General features: G+C 43.0%; 1 pseudogene; it reads left to right on the top strand.

Moving 5' to 3' along the window:
* Positions 1-15,696: 15,696 nt before the first annotated feature.
* LOC100342550 (SNW domain-containing protein 1 pseudogene) lies at positions 15,697-17,045 on the top strand (annotated as a pseudogene).
* The last annotated feature ends 7,756 nt before the right edge of the window (positions 17,046-24,801 follow it).

Genomic DNA, 24,801 nt, shown 5'->3' with positions numbered 1-24,801 from the left:
AAAAAATCTTTAATAAAGTGGTAAAATAGAAATAAGTTTTCCTAGATGTGTTTTTACTAGAATGAATTTGATCTATGAATGCACTTTCTGAATTAAGATTTCTGCACACTTCAACAAAATACACATGACAGAATTCTCATCCTTATGAGTGCTTTATCCTCAAACTTTTTGTGACGGAAATGTTTTCATGAATATTATTATATTTTCATCTTCCACAGTATTGGTGAAGCATTATGTTTACTTAAAATAGGAAATATTTCTCTGTGTATTGTCTGGAAAATTGTTTTTACATTTCTAATAAAATATCTTTAGGCATTTCCGATGTTTTGGTCATTGGAGTTTTTGTTACTGAGACGCTCATTCACTAAAACGGAAAATTAAAAGCAAACAAACCTGCATTTGTGATCCTCTAAATGAAACAAAGCCATGAGCATATTTGCACAAAGACACAGAGCCAATTAATTTGAATTCAGTTTGGAGATACTTCACACAACTGTAAATTTGATAGGTAAATCAATATTGCTGCTACATTTCACACTAATCGGTTTTACAAATTATTCACAGCATTAGTAGATAATTGTAAGTGCTTTTCAGTTTGGATAGTGTCTACATGCTAACATATTATTTATATATATTGTTACATAAATAATGATACATATTGAGATGTAGGAAGTTAAAATTTTTATTAAATATAAATATCTAGAAAAAGGAGCTATTTAATTATGTAAGTAAATAGCCAGTACTCCTATTTTAATTAAAATATGTAAAATGGGGGACCAAACAAAACTCTAATTACCTTTAAGATCACTACCATGGATTTAAATGCATGCCATTGTATTTCTATAGCTAGTTATATCCATGAAGAGTTGTGAAAAAGGTAAGAACATGTGTAAACTGTTTGTTAAAGCTACATGTTTTTGTTTAGCTTCTATGACTCAAGCATTCAAAAATAATTGACTTTAAAAATAAGAAAAATTTTCTTTTTTTGCATATTCAATTTAAATGAATCTTACACAGTTGTGTTTGGTTTATGTTCATCTGTTTGTTAGGTAGTTTTGATTCCCAAAGGTTTTCATCAATGTAATGAAATCCAGTTACCACTTAATTTACAGCAATACATGATCTTTAATGAATTAAATAAAAAACATCAGATGCAGGACAGCGCGGCAGGAAGAGTTCTGAGTTTTAGACTGGCTGAGGGACTTTGGACAGGTCACCTACATTCTCTGAGATTCTGCTTTCATATATACCACTGGCCTTTACCTTTGGGGGCCCGGAAAAAAAATCCACACACATTGTTAATATGATCATTTCATCTGTAATGAATAATTATCAATAAAAGGCCAATTCAGAAGCATGCCCTCAGCTGAGTGTCTGGACTTTTATTCTTAGAAGAGATTTGAAAATTGATGATTGAAAGGCTTGCCACGAGCCCAGTGTAACAACCTCGGCTCTGAAAGATCTCGGGGCCTTGGAATTAACTATGGGTCTGAAGTCTTTTCCAGGAGTTTCAGGGGTAACCTGGCAGAGAGTGGAGCCGCAAGGGCTGATAGTGCCAGCTTAGCCTCAGAAAACATTGCTTGGTTAGTGTCCTTATGAACATGCATTGATTGAAGAGACTTTTAGAATCTTTGTGGCACAAACAAAACGAATTCCACGTGGAAGGCTGAGCTGAATCTCTTGGTGTAAGTGGACAGACAGCAAGCTAATCGAGCAGGGTACACGACCTCAAATGTCTCTTTAGATTGAAAGCTGTATTTACATTGCAACTTCAATCATTTGATGACTTCGGATCAGAAGTGCTTTAGTGTACTGAGAAGCTAGGATGTGGAGCCCTGAAATTAACTTCTTGCTCAAAGTCTTCCAAATCTAATAGCTTGTGAGTGGAATGTATAATGTTTTCCCGTAAATTCAGCCATGAATTTTAAACAAATTAACCCTTATGCCTCCTTATATCTCTGAACGTCCTTTGTGTATACTAAAGAGAATTATCTATCGCTGCTTCTGGGGAACAACTCATTCCCAGGAGAAAATTTCTACCTTTGGACTCCTGCAGAACTTGCATACCAGCTTCATTTTAATAAAAAGAGCGTCGATGTTTGGACACAATACAGGATACTTTCTGTCTTAAAAACAAACGATTATATTTTAATGCAGACAATGCCTGCCTGGATTTTATCCACTTTCTCAGCTGTGACTTCAACTACAAGTGTAGTCTCTCATAGTATTTGTTGTGCAGGGATCCTGGGCTCCGCTTACTAGAGTGTGTTTTGGAGAGATGCTAAGAGAAGTTGTTGCAGAGACTTAAAGTGCATGCTCAGGCCATGCAAATGAATTGTAGTCCAATTAAGCATGGAAAAAACAGCCCTTAAATATCCTACTAATGAACTGCATTCAGGCTCTGAAAAGACGGTGCATCGTGATGGGATTATAAAGATCTTGCCCTTAATTATGAGTTGTAAAAGCCACTTTCAGGTAGAAATAAAGAGGCTAACAGTTCTTCAATTAGAGGTGAACATTCTTCTAGGAGGAGAAAAAAAAAAGCCTTTCGGGGAGAAGACCCAGAAATCTTGTTTTTCTGCTAATGCGATTTCATAGATTTTTGTTGTCGGTGGGCTGTGCAGCATTCCTGGTCTGTTGCCTCGGCTGGGAATTGTTCCGTGCCATGTCACACACAGGCTGCCTTGAGTCCCCATGCTGAGCGCAAACGGATCCCAGGCTCACTGTGACAGCCTGCAGAAAGCAGGCACTCGCTGATTCATTCTCAGCCCCTGCTTCCCACCCCTGTCTCCGTCCTTTTCACGTTTATTCATGAGCTCATCATTCGGGGAAGAAAAAAAATTTATTTGCATTATCACATTGCATTTTAAAGCTATAAATTATGCACAGCTATAAATATTGCCTTTGGTAAACACTGCCTCTCATAAAAATCCATGTGTGCTTGTGCACAGGCACACGTGACTCGGACCTCGGACCTTGGACTTTTTCTTACTGCTTAGAGCTCTTCAAGGCGAACTTGAACTTGCAGAGAAACTTTGTGTCCTTGACATTCAGCAGTGCGGGCACTGGGTTCTGTTGTCCAGGAGTCAGATGTTGACTGTTGGCTTTGTGTGTCTTTTGAGCCACCTGACTTAACGGTGGGGATGGAAGTGACCCAGGGGAGGGTTGGCACAAACTTCTTCCTCTGAGGGAAGCATATGTTGGGTGCTAGCTTGATTTCTTAATTCCAATCCATCATGAACTAAAATATGAAATGCAATATCAAGAAGATTATGGGCCAACAGTCTCTTTTGAAAAGAATATAATTATATCCTTTCTTTAAGGGTATTGTCCTTACATTGCAGAAAATCTCCCTCCAATCCGAACTCATCTTAAGTAAGCCTCTTGCTTGTTCCCAAAGATAACAATATCCAGATTACCACTGTTATGACCCTCCAATGCCAAGTTTTAAACATCTTATAGAGGGAGGAGGTCAGAGATGGAGGTGTGGGTCTCTGTCTATCACAAGCACACAGGCAGCTTAACCGAGATGGAGTCCATGGAGAACGTCCCGTGGTAGATTTAGGGGCCGCCTGACTTGTACCGGATCTTGCTTTTCTTCAGTGTGTGGAAAGCACTGGGCACTCTCACACCATCCCAGGCACCAGGAGATCCTTGCCTGCCACGCCGTCACTCCCACCTGCGTGAGGATGAGCCTGCAGGCAAGGTGGCTGATCGGGGGCTGCCTCCTCACATGCTGTGGGCCTCTCTGCTCCTCCTGCGTCTTTCCACCGGCAGCCTAGGCGCTGGTGTTCCACCCCTGGGCTTCCTGGAGGGAGAGCGCTGCTGCTCTCTGACAAGAGTTTCCAGCCTACCCAAGAGTGGAGTGGTGCAGGTCCAGCACCATCTGCGCTTGCCCACACTTCCCTCAGTCAGGGAGCTCCACAGGACCTGAGTGTTTGAGCTTCAGAGCCAAACAGCAACGAAGGGTTTAAGAATTGGTCAATAGGCTAATCCTCCGCCTTGTGGTGCCGGCACACCAGGTTCTAGTCCCGGTCGGGGCGCCGGATTCTGTCCCGGCTGCCCCTCTTCCAGGCCAGCTCTCTGCTGTGGCCAGGGAGTGCAGTGGAGGATGGCCCAAGTGCTTGGGCCCTGCACCCCATAGGAGACCAGGAGAAGCACCTGGCTCCTGCCTTCAGATCAGCGCGGTGCGCTGGCTGCAGTGCACCGGCCACGGTGGCCATTGGAGGGTGAACCAACGGCAAAGGAAGACCTTTCTATCTCTCTCTCTCACTGTCCACTCTGCCTGTCAAAAATTTAAAAAAAAAATTAGGAGGAAAACATAACAATTCCTGTGTTTAGACATTGTGTTTATCTAGACAGTAAACAGGGTACAATCCACACAAAAGCTAGAAAATACAGTTCCAAATTTAGATCAATATGTGAATTAAATACCTTTATTGTATGTCAGTAAAAAAATTTAGAAATGTAATGAAAGTAATTTCTCATTAAAAATAAAAACTAACAACTAAATAAGATTAAAAAGTATTGGTTGCCTAGGGGCAACCTGGGGTTAAAGCCCCAGCCTGCAGCGCCGGCATCCCATATGGGCACTGGTTCAAGTCCCGGCTGCTCCTCTTCCTATCCAGTTCTCTGCTATGGCCTGGGAAAGCAATATAAGATGTCCCAATCCCTTGGGCTCCTGCACCCGCATGGGAGACCTGGAAGAAGCTCCTGGCTCCTGGCTTTGGATCAGCATAGCTCCAGCCATTATGGCGAATTGGGGAGTGAACCAGAGGATGGAAGACCTCTCTTTCTTTCCGCTTCTCCTTCTCTCTCTGTGTAACACTGACTTTCAAATAAATAAATAAATCTTTTTTTTTTTTTTTGACAGGCAGAGTTAGACAGTGAGAGAGACAGAGACAGAGAGAAAGGTCTTCCTTCCATTGGTTCACCCCCCACTACGGCCGGCGCTGCACTGATCCGAAGCCAGGAGCCAGGTGCTTCCTCCTGGTCTCCCATGCGGGTGCAGGGCCAAGCACCTGGGCCATCCTCCACTGCCTTCCCGGGCCACGGCAGAGAGCTGGACTGGAAGAGGAGCAACCAGGAGAGAATCTGGTGCCCCAACCGGGAGTAGAACCCGGGGTGCCGGTGCCGCAGACGAAGGATTAGCCAAGTGAGCCATGGTGCCGGCATAAATAAATCTTTAAAAAAAAATTTGCACCATGAATTTAGGGGCTGATTGTTGACGGCCCTTAAGAAAAAAAAACCTTCTGGACAATCAGGGATACTACAAAGCTACAAAGTAAAAAGGCAACCGACAGATGGGGAAAAATATTCCTGGTTAATGTATTCAATGAAGGATAAAATCAAGACCATATAAATAATTCTAACCAACCAAAAGGAAAAACACAACTTTTAAAAAAGCAAAGAAATGATATAAAAAGTTATTCCTATAGTAGAAAGTGGAATTAACCAGTGAGTCTGAATACGTGTGGCCCTCCAAAATCCATAGGTTGAAACTCTTAAGGTGATGGTAATAGGAAGTGAGGAGCTTTTTTTTTTTAGAGCTTTTTTTTTTAAAAAAGATTTATTTATTTATTTGAAATGCAGGGTTACAGAGAGAGACAGAGAGTGGAAGATCTTCCATCTGCTATTTAACTCCCCAAATGGCTGCAACAGCAGGGGCTGGGCCAGTTTGAAGCTAGGAGCCAGAAACACTATCCAGGGCTCCCATGTGGATGCAGGGAACCCAACACTTGGGGCATCTTCTGCTGCTTTCCCAGGTGCATTAGCAGGGTTCTGGATTGGAAGTGGGGCAGCTGGGACTTAAATTGGCACTCATACAGGATGCTGATGTTGTGGGTGGCGGCTTAACCCACTGAGCCTCAGAAGTGGGGCTTTGTGGGTGATTAGGTAATGAAGACATAATCCTTATGAATAGGATTAGTGACCTTACAATAGAGGCCCAGGAGACAGCCCTCACCTCTTCCACTACAAGAGGACACAATGAAAAGGTGCAATCTGTGATGCTGGGGGGAGGGACCCCCACCAGATACCAAACCTGCCAGCACCTTGATCTTGGATATACCAGCCTCCAGAACCATGAGTAATTACATCTGTCATTTATAAGGCACTCAGCTTGTGATAGTTTGATGTCACCAAGTAAACAGACAAAGGCAACCAGTACACAAATGAAAGGAGATACAATTTCCCTGGTAATCAGTAAAATTCAACTTACAAACTGCATGTGAGATACAAAACAACAAAAAACTTCACAAAATTAAGTTTTGTGAAGGGGGGAGTGGCACAACTGTGGGAGTAAAATTAGTACAAAAAACTTTGCATAGCAGTAATGTTGAAAGGTTACAGATCTTTTGACTTAGATTTTCCACTTTGAAGTTTATACACAAGAGAGAGATAATTTTACCCAACTGCTCTGAGCCATGTAAGTGTTCAAAAATGCTATTGCATCATTTGTATAAAACTGGCAACTTGAAGTAACCTACATGTATATCAAGAGGAACATAGATAAATGCATTATGTTATATTCACCCAACAGAATTTATGGTAGTTAGATGTGAAATAGAAAAACACATATTAACATGAATGAATCTCAAAATGATAATGTTGACCTGAAAGTCAATTATAGAATTAAACTTCAAGTATGGTGTAAAAGTTCAAAACAGACAATACAATAGTATATATCATTTAAAAATGCACATGAGAATACATACAAGGATTCGTGGAAAAATAGAATTAAAAGTTTTTCCCAATTTGCTTTTTCCATGAACTTTCAGAAGACAACTCGTATGCATGGCTTCCAAAATTTATGTACCAAAATAAACTTATTTTTAAGTTCTGTTTTACATGAATTAAAAAAAAAATTGAGGCAGAGAGAGAGAGAGAGATGAGATTCCTCTGATTATTCCCCAATGCCTGCAATGGCCAGGAACTGGGAACACAACCCAGGCTTCCAGTGTGGGAGGCAGGAAGCCAATCACTTGAGCCCTCACCAATGCCTCCCAGGGTCTGCATTAACAGGAAGCTGGAGTCAGGAGCCAGGGCTGGGAATCGAACACAGGCACTCTGAAATGGGATGGGGGCATCTTAATAGACATTCTAACCACTGGGCTAAATGTCTGCCCCTCCATGAAGAGGGGGTACTCTGGTACCTATGTACTGAAAATGTCATAAAAGTGATGAAAGTTCACTGAAGAATAATAAGATGTCAGATGATTGCTGGGGAAGGAAGAAAAAGGAATGGAATTAAGAAAAGAGTAACAAGATTCCAGCGATATCTATAGCCTTTCATTTTCTTAAAAAAGTCTTAAAGAAGTAGGAGAAAATGATGAGATGATAAAGGTGACTAAAAGATTTAGTATATACTTTAATTATTCTCACTACTGTCTAGCATGTTAAAAATATTTCATAATAAAAATAGCTGGGGATGGCATTGTGGCATAGCAGGTAGAGCTGCTGCTGGTGACAAGGTTCAAGGCCTGGCTGCTCCACTTCTGATCCAGCTCCCTGCTAGTAGACTAGGAAGAGCAGCAGAAGATGGCTCAGGTGTTTGGGCCCTTGCCTCCCACATCAGAGACCTGGAGGAGGCTCCTGGCTCCTGGCTTCAGCCCGGCCCAGCCCTGGCTGTTGCGGCTATCTGGGGAGTGAACCAGTAGATGGAAGACTCTCAGTGTCACTCCCTCTGTGTCTGTCACTCTGCCTTTCAAATAAATAAATAAATCTTAAAAAAAATCAATTAGTTATTTTCCTTTCTAGAAAATGAGAATTATACTGGCTTTGCTACTTCTATGGTTTGCATAAAAATGAATTTGCATGATACATGCAAATACAATTACTACAAAGGGTCTTATACATGTTGCTATTCTTGTATGGTTTGTCAGTGAAATGATTAAAAAATAAAATTAATTCTATATTTTTAAGAATTTCACTGAAATAAATTTAGTAATGAACACTAGTAATTAAATTTGTATGGGACCAATGTGACTGCAGGTAATATTTTAATAGGATCCAGTGCTTCCTATAAGGCTATAAAGTACACTACAAATCAAGGTTTTATGTGTTAGAAAAACATCTACTTTCTCTATCTTCAAATCATATTCTTAGATTAATTTAAGATTTCTGAGATTGAAGAAGGCTTGTTGCTTCTTTCCTTTGTGTAAATGAAGCTTATTAGTAAGTGTCCATTTATGTCTTTATGATTTGGTGATTAGATTGTGAAAATGAAAAGCTGAGTTATTAGAATCAACTTGAGATCTTTGTGCAAGTATTTATGCAAGTGTTAAGAGACAGTCAAATTAGAATTAAATCTGCAAGTGGAAGTGTGATATACAAAGGAAATATCATGAACTTTGTCAGCTAAGATATTTCTAGCTGAGGTTTTGAGAGGGTGCTGTTTTATTTCTGTATGTCAAGGTTCTTAAATCTGCTATGTCTTTTTTTTTTTTTTTTGACAGGCAGAGTGGACAGTGAGAGAGAGAGACAGAGAGAAAGGTCTTCCTTTGCCATTGGTTCACCCTCCAATGGCCGCTGTGGCCAGTGCGCTGTGGCCGGCGCATTGCGCTGATCCGAAGCCAGGAGCCAGGTGCTTCTCCTGGTCTCCCATGGGGTACAGGGCCCAAGCACTTGGGCCATCCTCCACTCCACTCCCTGGCCACAGCAGAGAGCTGGCCTGGAAGAGGGGCAACCGGGTCAGAATCCGGCACCCGGACCGGGACTAGAACCCGGTGTGCTGGCGCCACAAGGCGGAGGATTAGCCTAGTGAGCCGCGGCGCCGGCCTGCTATGTCTTTTATTTAATCCTTGAGGTAGGCAAGAGTTTAGTAAAGAAATAGTCTCTTCCATGGAAAATTAAAGGTTAAGAAAAAAGCCCGAGCAACTGAAAATCTACATGCAAAAGAATAAAGTTGAACCCCTACCTCACAAGATATACAGAAATCAACTCAAAGTGGACCAAAGACCTACATATAAGAGCTAAAACTATAAAACTTTTAGAAGAAACATTCAGATAAATTTTCTATGAATTTACATTAGGCAATAATTTCTAAAGGCCAAGCAACCAAAGAAAAATATATAAATTGGAATTTATTAAAATGCTTTTACTTCAAAAGGCACCATCAATAAAATGAAAAGGCTATTCACAGAATAGGAAAAAAAAATCATTGAAAGAGTGTGCATTTGGTCTAGCAGTTAACATGTCAATAAAGACACTTATATCCTATATCAGAGCTCTGCTCCTGTCTCCAGCTTCCTGCTGATTCGTCCTCTGGAGGCAGCAGTGATGATGATGATGCCAAGCCTGTTGGAGATCCCGACTGAGTTCCTAGCTCTCAGTTTTGGTTCTAGCCTGCGGCTGCTTCAGGCATTTGAGAAGTGATGCAGTGGATGGGAGCTCTCTCCCTCTCTCCCTCTCTCCCTCTCTCTCTCTCTTTGTATCTTTCTCATTCTCAAATTAAGAAAGCCAATCAATCAAAAACAAAAACAAAAAATATAGGCATCAAAATAATATTTTTAAAAAGGAGAAAATATTTGTAAACTGCATATTGGTTAAGTGACTTATATCTAGAATGTATAAGAAAGTCCTACTATTCAACAATAAAAAGACAAATAATTCAATTAAAAAAATAGAAAAATATTTAAATAGAAATTTCTCCAAAGAAGATATACAAGTGGCCAATGAGCACTTGAAAAGATCTTCCATGTCATCAATGTAACTCAAAATCACAATGAGACTTCACTGCACACACTAAGATGTCCCTAATTTTAAAAAAGAATACCACATGAACACAAGGATATGGAAAAATTAGAACTCTATTGTTGGCAGCATTGTAAAATGATGAAGCTACTTTGGAAATCAATCTGGTAATTTCTATAATATTAAATATAGAGTTTCCATATAACCTGGGAATTCTACTCCAGACATATACATAAAATAATTGAAAATATGTCCCCACAAAACCTTACACATGGATATTCATAGAATTATTCTTAATATCCCCAAAGTAGAAAGAAACCATATGTTCATCAACTGATGAATACATGTAATAGAATATTATTTAACCATTGAACAATGAAGGCTGATACAAGCTACAACTGTTAATGAAACTGGTACTGTCTGATCTGTAGAGCCATGTTAAACCTTGGGCACCATCTTGGGCTCATTTTATATAATAAGCTTCAGTTTCTCCAAAATAAATTTCAGTTTCCTAATCCAGTCTGGCTTACCAGAAATCAGGTGACCAAATGGTCCAACCACACAATGGCACTGCTGTTCTCCCCGACCCTGACAATAAAACCTTTCCTTTTACTCCAGTGTTCGATGTGTTTTGTGGTGGCCCTTTCACTGGTGTCGTGACTTAGATCCAGGCTCTCCCATGGTCTCTGCTTTCCCTTTGGGGATGTATGCTGCTTTGGGATCCTGGATTTCTGCCAACTACAAAACCACTCCAGACCTCCTTCTCCACCACCAAATGCTCTGTGATTGCCACCCACACGCCAGCCCTCCAAAACCCTGAGATAAGATGGGGACCAGGAAAATCTCCCACTGCGACCTCTACCTCAGGTTGTGGTTCTGCTCTACTTCGTCTTGAAGTTCTGGTACCAGGCACCACAGCTCCCATGGGCTTTACGTCTCTCCACAGGCTTTTTGCCTTGGGCAGCAGTGGGTGTGGGTGATGACTCAACCCTCTGCTTCCCTTCTATGGGTTTTACACCCCAGGCTCTAAGGGGGCAGGTGATAACCCCCACCTTCTGCTCCCTTACTCTCCTCATCAGACTGCCATGATCTTGGGAATCTGCTATCTGCCAGTCCAACTTCTACAGTCTCCATAGGAGCATCCTCATCCCACTCTCCCTTAGGCTGTCTCCTAAATAATCTTGTTCCCCTTGAAATGGCCCTGAATCTCAAATGCCATCATCTCATCTTTCTTTGTAATCAGGCGTGGCCCATGTATGACCTTGGCGGCCAGTAGAAATGGCCACTTAACGGCATGTTTGACCCCAACATTATCGGGGATCTCTACCACTTCTGTGAGTGTTTAGGAAAGTGGAAGGAAATTCCCTATGTTCAAGCTTTCTTCTCTCTCTGGTCTAAACCTTCTCTCTGCACCTCATGTTCCCTGGCTCAGGTCCTCTTGGCTGCCAAGGCTCCCACTAAAGACCCAGAGCCAGAGCCAGAACCCCTTTGTTCTCAACTAATAAACCCAGTCAAATCTCCCTTAACATGGTTATAATTCATCGATCTGTTTCTTAAGCCACTTTATCAGCTACCCAATTCTACTTTACCCTCTGCTCTTTACCAACAACAATTATTTGTACGCCCTTCCATTCGGGAACTTCCCATCAAGGCTACTCTATTCACTAATGTTTCTGTTTCTATAAATTCCTATACCCCCAATCTGAAAAAAAAATTGTTGCTCATCTTTCTCTACATTCTGGAGGACAAGATGTAATGTGTTGGGTTACTAACACAGCAGAACAACCCAATGAGCTGATGCCACATAACATTCCCTATGTTATCAATATTACCGTCACTTCCACTGCTTCCTTCTCTAGCCCACCTGTAGTCTCATTTCTTTGTAATTATACCTTATACACATGTATCAACAATTCTATGCCAGGTTCATGTGTATTGGTGATCCTTTTCCCCAACCTAACATTATACAACTACTCAGAGATCCTTTTACAGATTAATCCCTCTACCTGCAAGAAAAGAGCAAGCTTTCTCCTGTGGGGAGCAACTCGGACTATACTGTTACTGGAATTAAGACTTATTCTATGCATCTGCTCTCCCACAATATGGCGCTGGGAGAGAAGAAAACAGCTTCTACACAGCTGCCTCCAGTTCAGCCAATAAACTGTAGGACTTGCTCCTGATTGGAGGAGAGCAGCGTACTCGGTGTGTGGGCAGCCGAGTTAGGATTGGCGGAGGAGGACTATAAAGGAGGAGAGAGACGGCATGCACCAGGAACATCTAAGGGGAACACCTAAGGGGAACACCTGTGGAGGTGGAAGGGACAGTAGCCAACCCGGGAAGAACCAGCAGCAAACCCGGGGAGGGTCGAGCAGACGAAAGAACAGCGCAGGGTCCTGTGTCGTTCCTCCGCGAAGAGGGGGAGCGACATAATGGTGCCGTGACTCGGATATGAAGCCTAGGCAGGGTTTAGTGTCGTTCCCCCATGAAGACGGGGAGTGACATAATGGTGCCGTGACTCGGATAGGAAGCCTAGGCAGGGCTTGGTGTCATTCCTCCATGAAGAGGGGGAGCGACATAATGGTGCCGTGACTCAGATAGGAAACTTAGGAGGGAAGAAACGGGAAGAAGCAGGAAAATATCGGAGAGAGAGACTAGCAAACAGCCTAGGGAAAAGCCGGACGAAAAAGGTGCCGGAAGAAGCTATCAAAAGCCTAGGCATAGACTCGGATACGGACTACAGGGGGAAGCTGGGAGAAATCTCTAAGGTCGAAAGCGAAAGTGAAAGCTAGAACAAACAGACTCGGATACAGACTGTGGGGAGAAGCCAGGAGAAATGAGGGAGGAGTATTGTTGGAGGAAAGCTTGGGGAAACATACCGGGTAGAGAAAAATGTTAGGGAAATTGAAGCCGCGGGGGGCAGGCCGAGGCGGAGACGAAAGCCACTTTGGGATTCTCAAGTTAGCCCGGGAATAGGGGGCGAAAAGTTGAAACCAGAAGCGGAAACGTAAGCCAGATTGGGATCCGTCTGATTAGCCCGGGGAGCAAAGGACGGGAAGCCAAATCGTGGGGCGGAGACGTGAGCTGGGTTGAATTCGCCAGGTTAGCCCGGGGAACTTAGATTGAATACTAGTGGCGGAGACGTGAGCTACGCTGTGTGACTCGCGGAAGCCGCCGCGTGCAAAGAGAGCATGGGGCGTGAATAGATAGGGAACGCGGGGCTGGCGCAAGGCCGTGGTTCGGACGCGAAGGGGCGTGGAGACCGCGGAGTGTGCGCGCAAAGCCGAGCCGCGCAGATGAGAGAGGCGCGGGCTGAAGCGGCTCAGCCGGGAAGCCGCCGAGAAGCAGCCTCGGGGCGGGCGCCGGGAAGCCGCGGGGATAAGAGAAACAGAAGTTTAGAAGTAAAATGAGAGAAATAGGAATGTTGGCAGACAGAAGTAAAATGGGAGAAATAGGAATGCCCGGAGATAGAGAAATAGAGAAATAGAAAGGCCTCCCCTCAACATGGCAATGAGAAAGCTTGGATTCGGTCTGCCTGATTAGGGAGGCGGTGAGCACCTGCGGGCGGCTAGCAGCTTATGCGCCGCAGGTCACCGAAGATAGGCACGAATCAATACCAATAGGCCTCCCCACAATATGGCAATGAGAAGGCTTGGATTTGGTCTGCCTGATTAGTAAGGCGGTAAGCACCAGCAGGCGGCTCGACCAGAGTATGAGCCGCAGGTCACCGAACACAGGCACGCATCAGCGCCTAAAAACCTCCTCACAACATGGCGAAGAGAGGACCCGGATTCGGTTTGCCTGATTGATAGGACTTGTAAGAACCTGTGGCAACTCTAGCAAGTAGAGCAGAGTGTGTGCCGCGGGACACCGAAGACAGGCGCGTATCAACGCCAAAAAATAAAAAGAAAGGGGGATCTGTGGGGAGCAACTCGGACTATACTGTTACTGGAATTAAGACTTATTCTATGCATCTGCTCTCCCACAATATGGCACTGGGAGAGAAGAAAACAGCTTCTACACAGCTGCCTCCAGTTCAGCCAATAAACTGTAGGACTTGCTCCTGATTGGAGGAGAGCAGCGTACTCGGCGTGTGGGCAGCCGAGTTAGGATTGGCGGAGGAGGACTATAAAGGAGGAGAGAGACGGCATGCACCAGGAACATCTAAGGGGAACACCTAAGGGGAACACCTGTGCAGCCCCCGAGAGAGCCGGCCGGCGGTGTGCCGCTCCCCTGAGGAAGTGGGGAATGTGGCCAGGGGGAACTGCCCTTCCACGGAGGTGGAAGGGACAGTAGCCAACCCGGGAAGAACCAGCAGCAAACCCGGGGAGGGTCGAGCAGACGAAAGAACAGTGCAGGGTCCTGTGTCGTTCCTCCGCGAAGAGGGGGAGCGACATTCTCCCACTTGGTTGGACTCAGCTTTGCAGCTTTCCTCTCTTTGGTGGTAATCTTGAGAACTGCTCTAGGCCAGTTGGCTCTATTAACTCTATTAACTGGCTCCAAAAATAACTCCAACAACTGTAAGAGGAGGTCACCAGATCCATTAAGACTTCAGCAGATGCTATTTTGGGTCTTTAAAATCAGATCACCCAACTAACAGGTGTAGTGCTACAAAATAGATGAGCTCTGGACTTTATAACAGCTGAAAAGGGGAAACTTGTGTTTTCCTGGGAGAATAATGTTGCTATTATGTTAATAAATTGGGCCAGGTAGAACAAAATGTTAAAACACTCCAACAAATTGCCGCATTTATTAAACCACCTGCCCTAGGTTCCAAAAAACCCCTCCTATCTTTCTCCCTCTGAAGCCCTCTCATCACATGGTTAATACTCCTAGGACCACCGGCTGCAAGTGTACTACTATTAAGTGTTTACAGGAGGTGGTAATGGAATGAACCAAAGCCTTCACCAACCAGGTGGTCAACCAAATGTTACTGCAGGGATATACGCAGCTCCCTACCCAGGAGATTGTGGCTTGAGTCATCAGCCTATGCCAGTAGAAAGTGACTCATCACCACATGCCAGCAGGAAGTAGCTCCAGAAGATAGATCATCGTCCCTCCACCCCTTCTGGGCTTTTGGGGCTGGTGCAATCCCATACAACACTTGCTTTACAAAAAACAAAGAAGGAAATATTATTGAAATCAGCACCATCTTATCTGAGGTGCCGCCTTAAGTCTCGGGTGCTATCTTAGGCTCTGACCCAGTCACCATTTTGTACAATAAATTTTGGTTTCTCCAAGATAAGTTTGTTTCCTAAGTCCAGCTTGGTTTACCAGAGCTGAGGACCAAAGAGCCCAACCATATGTGTTGCTTTCGCTCCACCCAATGGAATTTGCTGTTCTTACTTCCTCATCTCTGCTAAGCTATATAAGATCTGTTTTCCTACTGCAGGCTGCTGTCCTCTTGTGTATGGTGAGGCAGCCTGTCGGGTCCTCCCTTCCCCGACAATAAAACCTTTCCTTTTACTCTGGTATTTGGAGTGTTTTGTGATGGTCCTTTCAACAACACCATTGAATTTTTTTTTTTTTTTTTGGACAGGCAGAGTTAGACAGTGAGAGAGACAGAGACAGAGAGAAAGGTCTTCCTTTTTCCTTTGGTTCACCCCCCAAGTGGCTGCTATGGCCGGCGCATTGTGGCCGGTGCGCCGCGCTGATCAGAAGCCAGGAGCCAGGTGCTTCCTGGGTGCAGGGCCCAAGCACTTGGGCCATCCTCCACTGCCTTCCTGGGCCAAAGCAGAGAGCTGCACTGGAAGAGGAGCAACCAGGACAGAACCGGCACCCCAACCAGGACTAGAACCTGGGGTGCCGGCGCCATCGTCGGAGGATTAGCCAAGCGAGCCGCGGCGCCGGCCACCATTGAATCTTAAAAACATTCTAGGTGAAAGAAGCCAGGTTCAAAAACCCACATGACATAATTTACATGAAATCCATAAAGGCAAATCTATAAAGAAAGACAGTAGCAGCTCCCCTCAGTGCTGTCACTCATAATGGAAAAAGTGGAAGAATATGGCACTCATCAGCTTTTTTCTTGTACCCACTAAGCTTTCAAAGGACCAACTCAAGGCAGAAGAAAAGGCGAGATCCCAGAGACCATGGAAGAATTCATTGGTCTCCTTCTCAAAAGAACCTCTCTCATATGGAGTCTAGACACCCTGGTTATTAGAGGTATGGGAGATGGAAGTGCTTTTCCAAGGATCCATGTGGTTCAGTAACCCTTAGATATGGGATGTAAGAAAAAATTTTCAAATACACTGGCCATACAGGTAGATCCTGAAGGAACAACTAATTAGTAATTGCTCAGGAAGGATGAAGGCAAAGATATTTATAGCAAATGCTCTGGCCTGGTTCCAAAGGAGGTTATGAATGCAGATGATCCAGACTAGAAAAGAGTTGATTAAAAAAAACTATTAAAGAAATAACAGAAAACACAATAGTAGCCTTAGAAAAATCCATATTCTGGAAGGTTGGCACAGCCATGCCAATTGGAGCAGTTGCTAAACTGGCTCTTATTCAACTCATAAAGTTATAGGTTTCACACCTTCTCAGCAAGCTCAACTCTGGAGCTAAACACAGGGTTATATGGATGACAGAAACGTAGAAATATCCAATGGAGCGTCCAAGGTTGATGATTAATAAGAAAATCCTCTGGGACCACCTTCTGGACCTCTAAAGCATTCTTCTAGCCTAAGGATGACTGTATAGGAACAACAAGTGTGGAAGATTCCTCCTGTATTTCCAACTGGAAAGACACAGAGGATTTTATAATTCTGTTATACAAACATCCTGCTGCTTATGAAAGAGGACTATAAAGAGTAAAAATAAATGAAAATTTTGCTAAACTATCTGAAGCCCTCTACACTGCTGATTGGAAGACATGTGTCCAAACAGGGAGAAAGATGGCTCAGAAAAGGAGGGACATGAAGGCAAGCTTAGAGAGATGGTCAAGAAAGCTGGGAGAAGAGAGGTGGGCTCAAAACTCTGGAAAAAAGAGGACAGCAAGCACGCAAGAGAGATGAAATCTGGCATGATGGGTGAAAGGAGAGGCGGCATTACTGGAATCTTTCCAGGCAGCTCCTCCTAAGAGGACAAAATCACAGAGAAATGAGATAATGCCATCAGTGAAGTCATTGCTCTTGGCATGCCAAATCTCCAATGAAATTCAGCATGGCCAAAGGCTCTCCAACCAACCCAGAGGAATGAACAGTGCATTTACAGGTGGAGAAAATGAAATTGACGTTTATGATTAAGCCTGAAGAGGTGGTAAAGACCAGACTATTCATAGGAAGATGTCTATGGTTTGGACAAGCTTTGGGAAGAAGTCAAACAGGACAGTGGCTCTAAAAACCTTTAGATAACAGCTGCCTAAAGGAGTATGAGTGTGAAAGCAAGACAAGGAGGGAGGAATAGATATACCTCTTTTTCGAATGAATGAACTTGTATCCATAATAGTCAGAATGAAATAAAAGCTGGGTGTCAGAGCTCAGCATTACTTTTTACTATGAGAGAGAGCAGGATTGAAAATGCTATTTTGAATGATTAGGTTTTCTAAACAGTGCGTTGTGTATGTATGTCCCCCACCTTAAAGCACTTACAGAGCATACTGCCCTAGACACAAAAACAGCACTACTCCTTTTTGTGCGATGTTACTAGTTTTGGGCTAATATTTTGTATAAGAACAACTGCTGATAAATAATGTTGTCTGGACCACAATGAGTAGAAGGATGTTCACAAAAATGAATTTTGGCCCTGCTCTGCTCATTTTATTTTGGAATGGGGAGAGTAAGGTCTTCCTTAGTGCAACTATTTGTTTCAAATAAAAACATTTAACAAAGAAACAAACAAACAAAAAGAAAGTAGACCAGTGGTTGGCCAATTCCTGGGGGGAGTGGAGGGCACTGTGGCATGGTGGATAAAGCTCCCTTGGGACACCTGCCTCCCAAATCAGAGGGTCTGGTTTGTGTCCTAGCAACTCCGTGCTGCTGATCCTGCTTCCCTCATGCTCATGTGCCTGGAAGTCAGTGAATCATGGCCCAAGTACTTGGGTCCCTTCTACTTACATGGGAGACCCATATGGAGTTCCTGGATCCTGGCTTCGGCCTGGGCCAGCCCTGGATATTGTGGGCATATGAGTAATGAATCAGTAGATGGAAGATCTCTCTCTTTCTCATTCTCTTTCTCTCTGGGTATGTGTGTCTCCCTCACTCTGTATCATTCTGCCTTTAAAATAAATATTAAAAAAAGAACTAGAGTGGGAGGAGAATGGTAATTGCTGATTCCTTGGGGAATGATGAAACAGTCTGGAATTAGATAGTGGTCACTGCTGTACAACCTCGTGAATATTCAAATGTATGGAAGTTCAAAATTTCTCTTTGAAGATTCCACAATTGAGTCTGCTGAAATAAAGCAGCAGTAGACTAATGGGAGCAAAAGCATACAAATGTATTAATACACACATGTACACAGGAGCCATGCAAAATATGAAACTCGAAACAGGGCCAGATGGTTGAGCTTAAATACCCTCTTCAGGAGGGAACAGGAGATGGGGAAGGTAGGCGGGGTTGTAGTGGGAGAAGACATTTTTAGAGATGAGTGAGCCTGAAGAGCAGACAATGTCTGGGAAAAACTCCTCTGGGCTTTAGGTGTGGGGTTTGGTTTTCAATCTCTTCCTTTGTGAAATGAGTCTCCTCTTCCCTGGCTAACGGAATTTCAGGACGGGGATTGGAGGCGATGTGTTGTCCATTGGCAGATCTGGTCCTTAAGTACATAAAGGTCGTTCAGAGAAAGCCTTCCCTGCATTTGCTGCTTCCCACACGCTTGCTGTTTGAGGTCCAAAGTGGCGTATTTTGGGATATCGCTTTCTGGACACTAAAACCAAAGGATGTTTCACTTTAAAAGAGAGAGTAGAGGGAAGAGCAGAGACACAAGGGAGAATCTCAGGTGGATGTGGCCAACGAAGTGCTTTTGAAAGAGAAAAGGTCTCTGTTGCTCAACTTAAAACTGTGTTTCCATGATGTCAACACTTTTTCATTTCACCAGGGAGAATGAAGTAAACAAGCATTCAATTTTTAGCTAATAAGGGCTGATTAGAGAAAAACACAAGGGAAATGGATATGAAATAAAAGGTGAGGGAGAAGCTCCCTTAGAATATATTGAGATGATTCAATAGTCGTTTTTGGACAGGTGAAGAATAGAACTGAAGAGAATGAACTATCAGAGCAGATTAGTGTTAGAGGCAGGCATCCTCTAGAAAACCTATTTAAAGAGATATACTTTTTTTTTTTTTTGACAGGCAGAGTGGACAGTGAGAGATACAGAGAGAAAGGTCTTCCTTTTGCCGTTGGTTCACCCTCCAATGGCCGCCACGGCTGGTGCGCTGCGGCCGGTGCACCTCGCTGATCCGATGGCAGGAGCCAGGTACTTATCCTGGTCTCCCATGGGGTGCAGGGCCCAAGCACTTGGGCCATCCTCCACTGCACTCCCGGGCCACAGCAGAGAGCTGGCCTGGAAGAGGGGCAACCGGGACAGAATCCGGTGCCCCAACCGGGACTAGAACCCAGTGTGCCGGCGCCGCAAGACGGAGGATTAGCCTAGTGAGCCGCGGCACCGGCTAAAGAGATATACCTTAAAAATATTTACAGGGGTAGGTGTTTGGTGTTGAGGTTATGTTCTCACTTGGTGTACTGTATCCCATATTGGAGTGCCTGGTTTGCTATCTGGCTACTCCACTTCCAATCCAGCTTCCTGCTCATGTGCATCCCAGGAGGCAACAGATAATAATTTAAGTACTTTGGGTCTGTTCTCCTGATGTGGGAGACTTGGATGGACTTCTGGGTTCCTGGGTTCAGTTTGAACCACCCCTAACTGATGTGGACATTTGCGGAGTCAATCAACTAATGGTAGATATATTTGTCTGTTCTCTGCCTTCAGATAAAATAATATTAAAGAAGTGAAAATTCATTTAAAAATTAATAGGTAGCTCCTTTAAAATATATTTATATAAAATTCAAATTTTAATAATCTTAATATATACATATCTATGTATATTTGAAGCATGTTTATTTGAGATGGGGAGAGAGAGAGAGAGAGAGAGAAAGTGCTCCCATCTGCTAGTCCCCAAAAGCCTGGGAGCCTGAAACTCAATCCAGGTCTCTCACAAGAGTGACAGGGACCCAACCATTGAGCCATCACCTGCTGCCTCCAATTGTGTGTATTAGTGGGGACCTAGAGTAGGAAGCAGAGTTGGGACTGAAAACCAAGCACTCTAATAAGGCACACAGCTGATCCAAGTAGTTTCTTAACCACTGTGCCAAATGCTTGCCCCTGGTACATTTTTATATATCTCTCATGAGTCTTTGATTTTGCCTATTGTGTTTTGCTATCTACATCCCATATAATCCTTGAAGTGGACAAGAGGTTACTAAAGTTATTGTTCCTTCTGGGGTTGGGGGGAGGGAGAGGTTAAAAAAAAGGAAGGAGTTAATATTACACAAAGGATTAGAAAAAGATTTCTGCATGTCCAAATGTAGATATGAGAAAGGAACTGAAAATAACTGCTGCATCTGCCTCCCCGTGAAGGCTGCTCATTCTGGGAGGGTAGTGACAGTGCCCAGGGCCTGGGTACAGTGACTGAAGAGCACAAGACTACACCGCTGTCACCACTGACAAATGAAAATGTCTACTTCAATGGTGAAAAGAAAAAGTATTTCTATTCATTCAGAAAATACGGAGGACCTCCTGTGTGCCTGGCACTGCTTGGCAGTCAACCAAGGAGACAAAAGTCCTATACTCAAGGAGTTTTCATGGTGGCAGGCTCCCTTCTCCTGCTCACTGATTACCAGAAACTCTGGAGAAGGAAGCAGAGTGAGGGGCAATGGGACCCTGTTGTTGCTGCTCAATGGAGGGACAGCTGTGGCACCTGGAGCAATGGGAGGGAGCCTCCAGGGTGGGGTTCCAGGCTAGGCAGGAGTTGATGTTGAGCTGGCTGGTTACCTGGGAGGGATGAGCTATCTAAGCAAAGAAAGTGCCATGGAAGCCAGTAGCTGGGACCAATCCCCTGCTGTTACCTTTTCTACAAATTCCCAATGAAACATAACTAAAGTAAGAGGGGCGGGTCCCACTCTCCCAGAAGCCTTTACAGGGTTGAGTTTCAGGGTTGTTTTAGTGGACTGTACCTGAGTGTACACCTGAGGACTTGGATTTGAGTGTGAATTCTATTGCCAACAAATCTCCTAGTGTGTGAAAAGAGAAGTTCAGCTTACATAATCTCTAAGGGCTCTCTGTCTACTTTATGCATAGTTCTATAGTTCACTAGAAGGAAAAATGAAAGAGGTCTTTGCTTTGTGTGTAATTATTTGCTAGACCAAAACTCAAATCCTTATGCAGTGTTCACTAACACAATCACCTAATAAGGCAAGGCAAATTCTACTTACAACAGAATGCCTGATGCTCCTGCATAGCTGAAGTGCCTCAGCTAACATTTCATTGGTGTGTAAAATCATGGTGTGAAAAATTGCATTAGTTTTTGAGTCTAAAACTAAATCTACCAAATGCCAATGTCCTTAAATTTAACAACTACGTCTTCTTTGAGTATTGAAACTCTTAAAGTATCTCTTTAATCAAAGCTTTTTTTACTCTAATTTAATTTTATTATAATTTTTTTACCTAGAAACCTTTTATCTAAGGTATAGAAACTTCATGCATTTCATATAAACAAATTTAGGAACATAGTGATTCTTTCCCTCCTGCCTACACTCTTACACCTACTCCCACCCTCCCTCCTACCCTTCCTTCTCCCTCTCTTATTCCAATTCTTATTTTTTACAAATTACTATTTTCAATTAACTTTATACACATAAGATTAACCCTATACTAAGTAAAGAGTTCAACAAATGTTTATAAAAAAAGACCCTGTCCTCAACAGTTGAGACAAGGGCTGTTCAAAATTATCGCATCTCAAAGTATCAATTTCACTTCTATAATTACCTTTTAGGTATGAAGCTCCCAGTACTCTCAGTCATCATGAGTTTATTTCATTTCTCTTCTCCACCTATTTGCTTTGCCCCTTAACTGAATTACTTGATGTACTCTGACTTGGATTGTTGGGTGTGTGTGCTTGTGTGGGTCATGTGTGCATGTGCATTTGTGTATAGAAAATTGCTTTAGCACATATGTATCTCCCACAAACAGATTGTGAATTCTTGTAGGGTAGGACTGGAATCTTACTCATCTTTATGTTCAAGCAATTAGCATGGCAACTAGCATAATGTTAATGTGAAACACAGTTTCTTGGATTGTATGTCTCTGACAACCATTCTGGCTCCTGAAACCCCTTGACTTCCTCAACTCCTGGGAAAGTTGGCTGTTAGAGAGTAAAACCCATGTACTACATAATGAAGATGAGACAAACCATGCAGATAGTCTAAGTCTTGGAAAGAAGATATTACAGATAGAATTGACATTGGAAAAACATCAAATAGCATAAAAATGTGGTGGAATTGATTGATTGCTCCCAATAAATAAACAGAATTAATTTACCTTCCCAGTTAGCAATATACATATTAATCCTGGCCTGTGGAAAGGTTGAGACTGGCTGGCTCCCTGGGACATAGGATAGGGCCACTTGATCAGGGAGGCACAGGCAGGTTCTTCCTGCAGGTAGTCAGTACTACCTGAAACTACCAGGTTTTCTTAAGGGATCACATTTGGGAGAGTTGCACTTTCATTGACATGGGAGAGAGGAAACACACTTCTTTTGTTCCTGTTTTTTAAAATATATATTTGGGGAGTATGAGAGGGGAAGGTAAAGTTAGGAAATTCATCTCATCATGAATTAATTGTTTAGTAAATACCTCCCCCCATCTTTTCCATCAGAGGCTCCAGGCAGCTAAGCCAGAATGTTCTCCTGGTGCTGGGTCCACTGTTTATCTTTCTAGTACCAGGGCATTCCTTAAGAAATGGTTCTTTGGATAAATTGTAGGTCTGAACACTGTAATAGAAAACCATTTTGGCACTGATGGACTGATGTGGGTTTTCAAGTTCATCTTCACAGGTTGCGTTTTCTGTCGAATCCAGCTTTGTGACCCTGGGCTTTCTCGTTTGAAAAATGAACGTAATCACTGTGACTATTTATGGATTTTGGGGAAGGGATGAGGATTAAATGGATGCAGCTGTGTTATGTGTTTATCCTGCGGTCTTCAGACTTGTAAATGTTGTAAATAGGAGACCATGCTAGTTCCACCGAGAATTTGGGGAAAAGGAAGAAACAAGTTACGTCTGGCATTTTCTACGGCCAAAGCCCAGAAAAGCACACTAGCGAAGAGTCTGATTTCTAAGGTGTGTTCAGGGTGTATCATTTACCATTTCCCACGGGATCGATTTATTTATTTTGCAGTCTTTAAAGCTTCAGAAGTATAGTGATGGAATTAATTAGACCCTAAGTTCTTGATGAAATCAGACCTTGTTGTGAAGAGCTGTAAGAAATGAATCTATTCAGAGGCCTTATCAGCTCCTAATCTCTGTGTAACTAACCATGCTTATTGAAAACAAGTTTGGTTTGAAGGCTCAATTAGTAAGAGAGAGCTTTGGTTTTTGTTTGTTTGTTTCTTTTCTTTTTTTTTTTTTATGGTTTTCTTTGCTTTCTGAGAGACACAAATGAAGAGGTTTTCTTTTATGAAAGTATTTCCTTTCTCATGGAAAGTCAATGCCGGTAACTCTTGTCTAATAACTCTGCGGCTCTCTAGGGAAGGAATCCTGAAGCTTTTGCTGAGATGCAGGGCCTGCTGGGCAGGGAAAGCAGAGCAAACTGAGTCTGTGGCTCAGTCTCCTTTGTCCTTGGCTAGCCCCTGGCCTTGGGAAAGGCCTACAGCCCCGTGCAAAAGTATGTGCCTGGTGGGAAGCCCGCTGTCCCCTTTGTCGTTGAACCACAGGAGGCCTGATAGGGAAGCCGGAGTGTGTCATCCCTGACTACCTCAGCTTCCAAGCAGGAACACGATGGGTAACTTTTCAGACAATATCAAACACGAACATCCCAGGTTTAGCCTATTCTTCTTCTAGATACAAGTAATAACTTGTTGTACATGCCTTCCTACATAACCACTGTTCAAACAGCCAAGAGGAAACACAGATCTTTGACAGGTTTGAAGGCTAGGTTTCTGCAGGGAACAAATGAGCTTCTAAATTCTTTTCTGTCCTTTTTCCATCCCTCTAACTCTTATCATCCAACTTATGGTTCTTTTGTTTTTTAAACCTTATTTTTTAAAAAAAGATTTAATTTATTTTTTATTTGAGAGGTAGAATTACAGACAGTGAGAGGGAGAGACAGAGAGAAAGGTTTTCCTTCCATTGGTTCACTCCCCAAATGGCTGCAAAGGCTGGAGCTGTGCCAATCTGAAGCCAGGAGCCAAGAACCTCCTCCCGGTCTCCCATGTGGATGCAGGGGCCCAAGGACTTAGGCCATCTTCTACTGCTTTCCCAGGCCATAGCAGAGAGCTAGGTGGGAAGAGGAGCAGCCGGAACTAGAACCAGCACCCATATGGGATGCTGGTGCCATAGGTGGAGGATTAACCTATGGCAATGGACATAATTGCACAGCAGGCTATCATTTTATTTACATCAAATAAAATTGAAAGATATAGAGACATAAACTAAAGGTCTAATAAACTTCCATGTCTCAATTCCTTTTGAATTCAATTTTTGATCTGCCTCCATTCAAAGTTTGGATGATCAGATAATAAAGTGATCATTAATATATGAGGGGACTTCAAAAAATTGTGGAAAAACAGAATTAAAAAATAAGTTTATGATCTTCTGTATATATAGAAAATTGAAAATGAATCTTGATATGAATGGAAGGGGAAAGAAAGCGGGAAAGGGGAGGGTTGCAGGTGGGAGGGAAGTCATGGGCAGGGGGGAAGCCAATGTAGTCCATAAGCTGTACTTTGGAAATCTATATTCATTAAATAAAAGTTAAAAAAAAAGTTTATTTTGATGCAAAATATTTTGAAGTCTGTACATGGTTTTTCATAATACATATTTTCCATGAAAGATTTTGCAGATCCTTCTTGTAAATTTTTCATTTTGTTTTTCATGGTATAAGGTGGAAGGATAGGTTAA

The sequence above is a fragment of the Oryctolagus cuniculus genome, chromosome 5 (genome assembly GCF_964237555.1).
Source record: "Oryctolagus cuniculus chromosome 5, mOryCun1.1, whole genome shotgun sequence".
NCBI classification, from domain to species: Eukaryota; Metazoa; Chordata; class Mammalia; order Lagomorpha; family Leporidae; genus Oryctolagus; species Oryctolagus cuniculus.
This window is presented reverse-complemented; position numbering and strand designations above follow the sequence as displayed.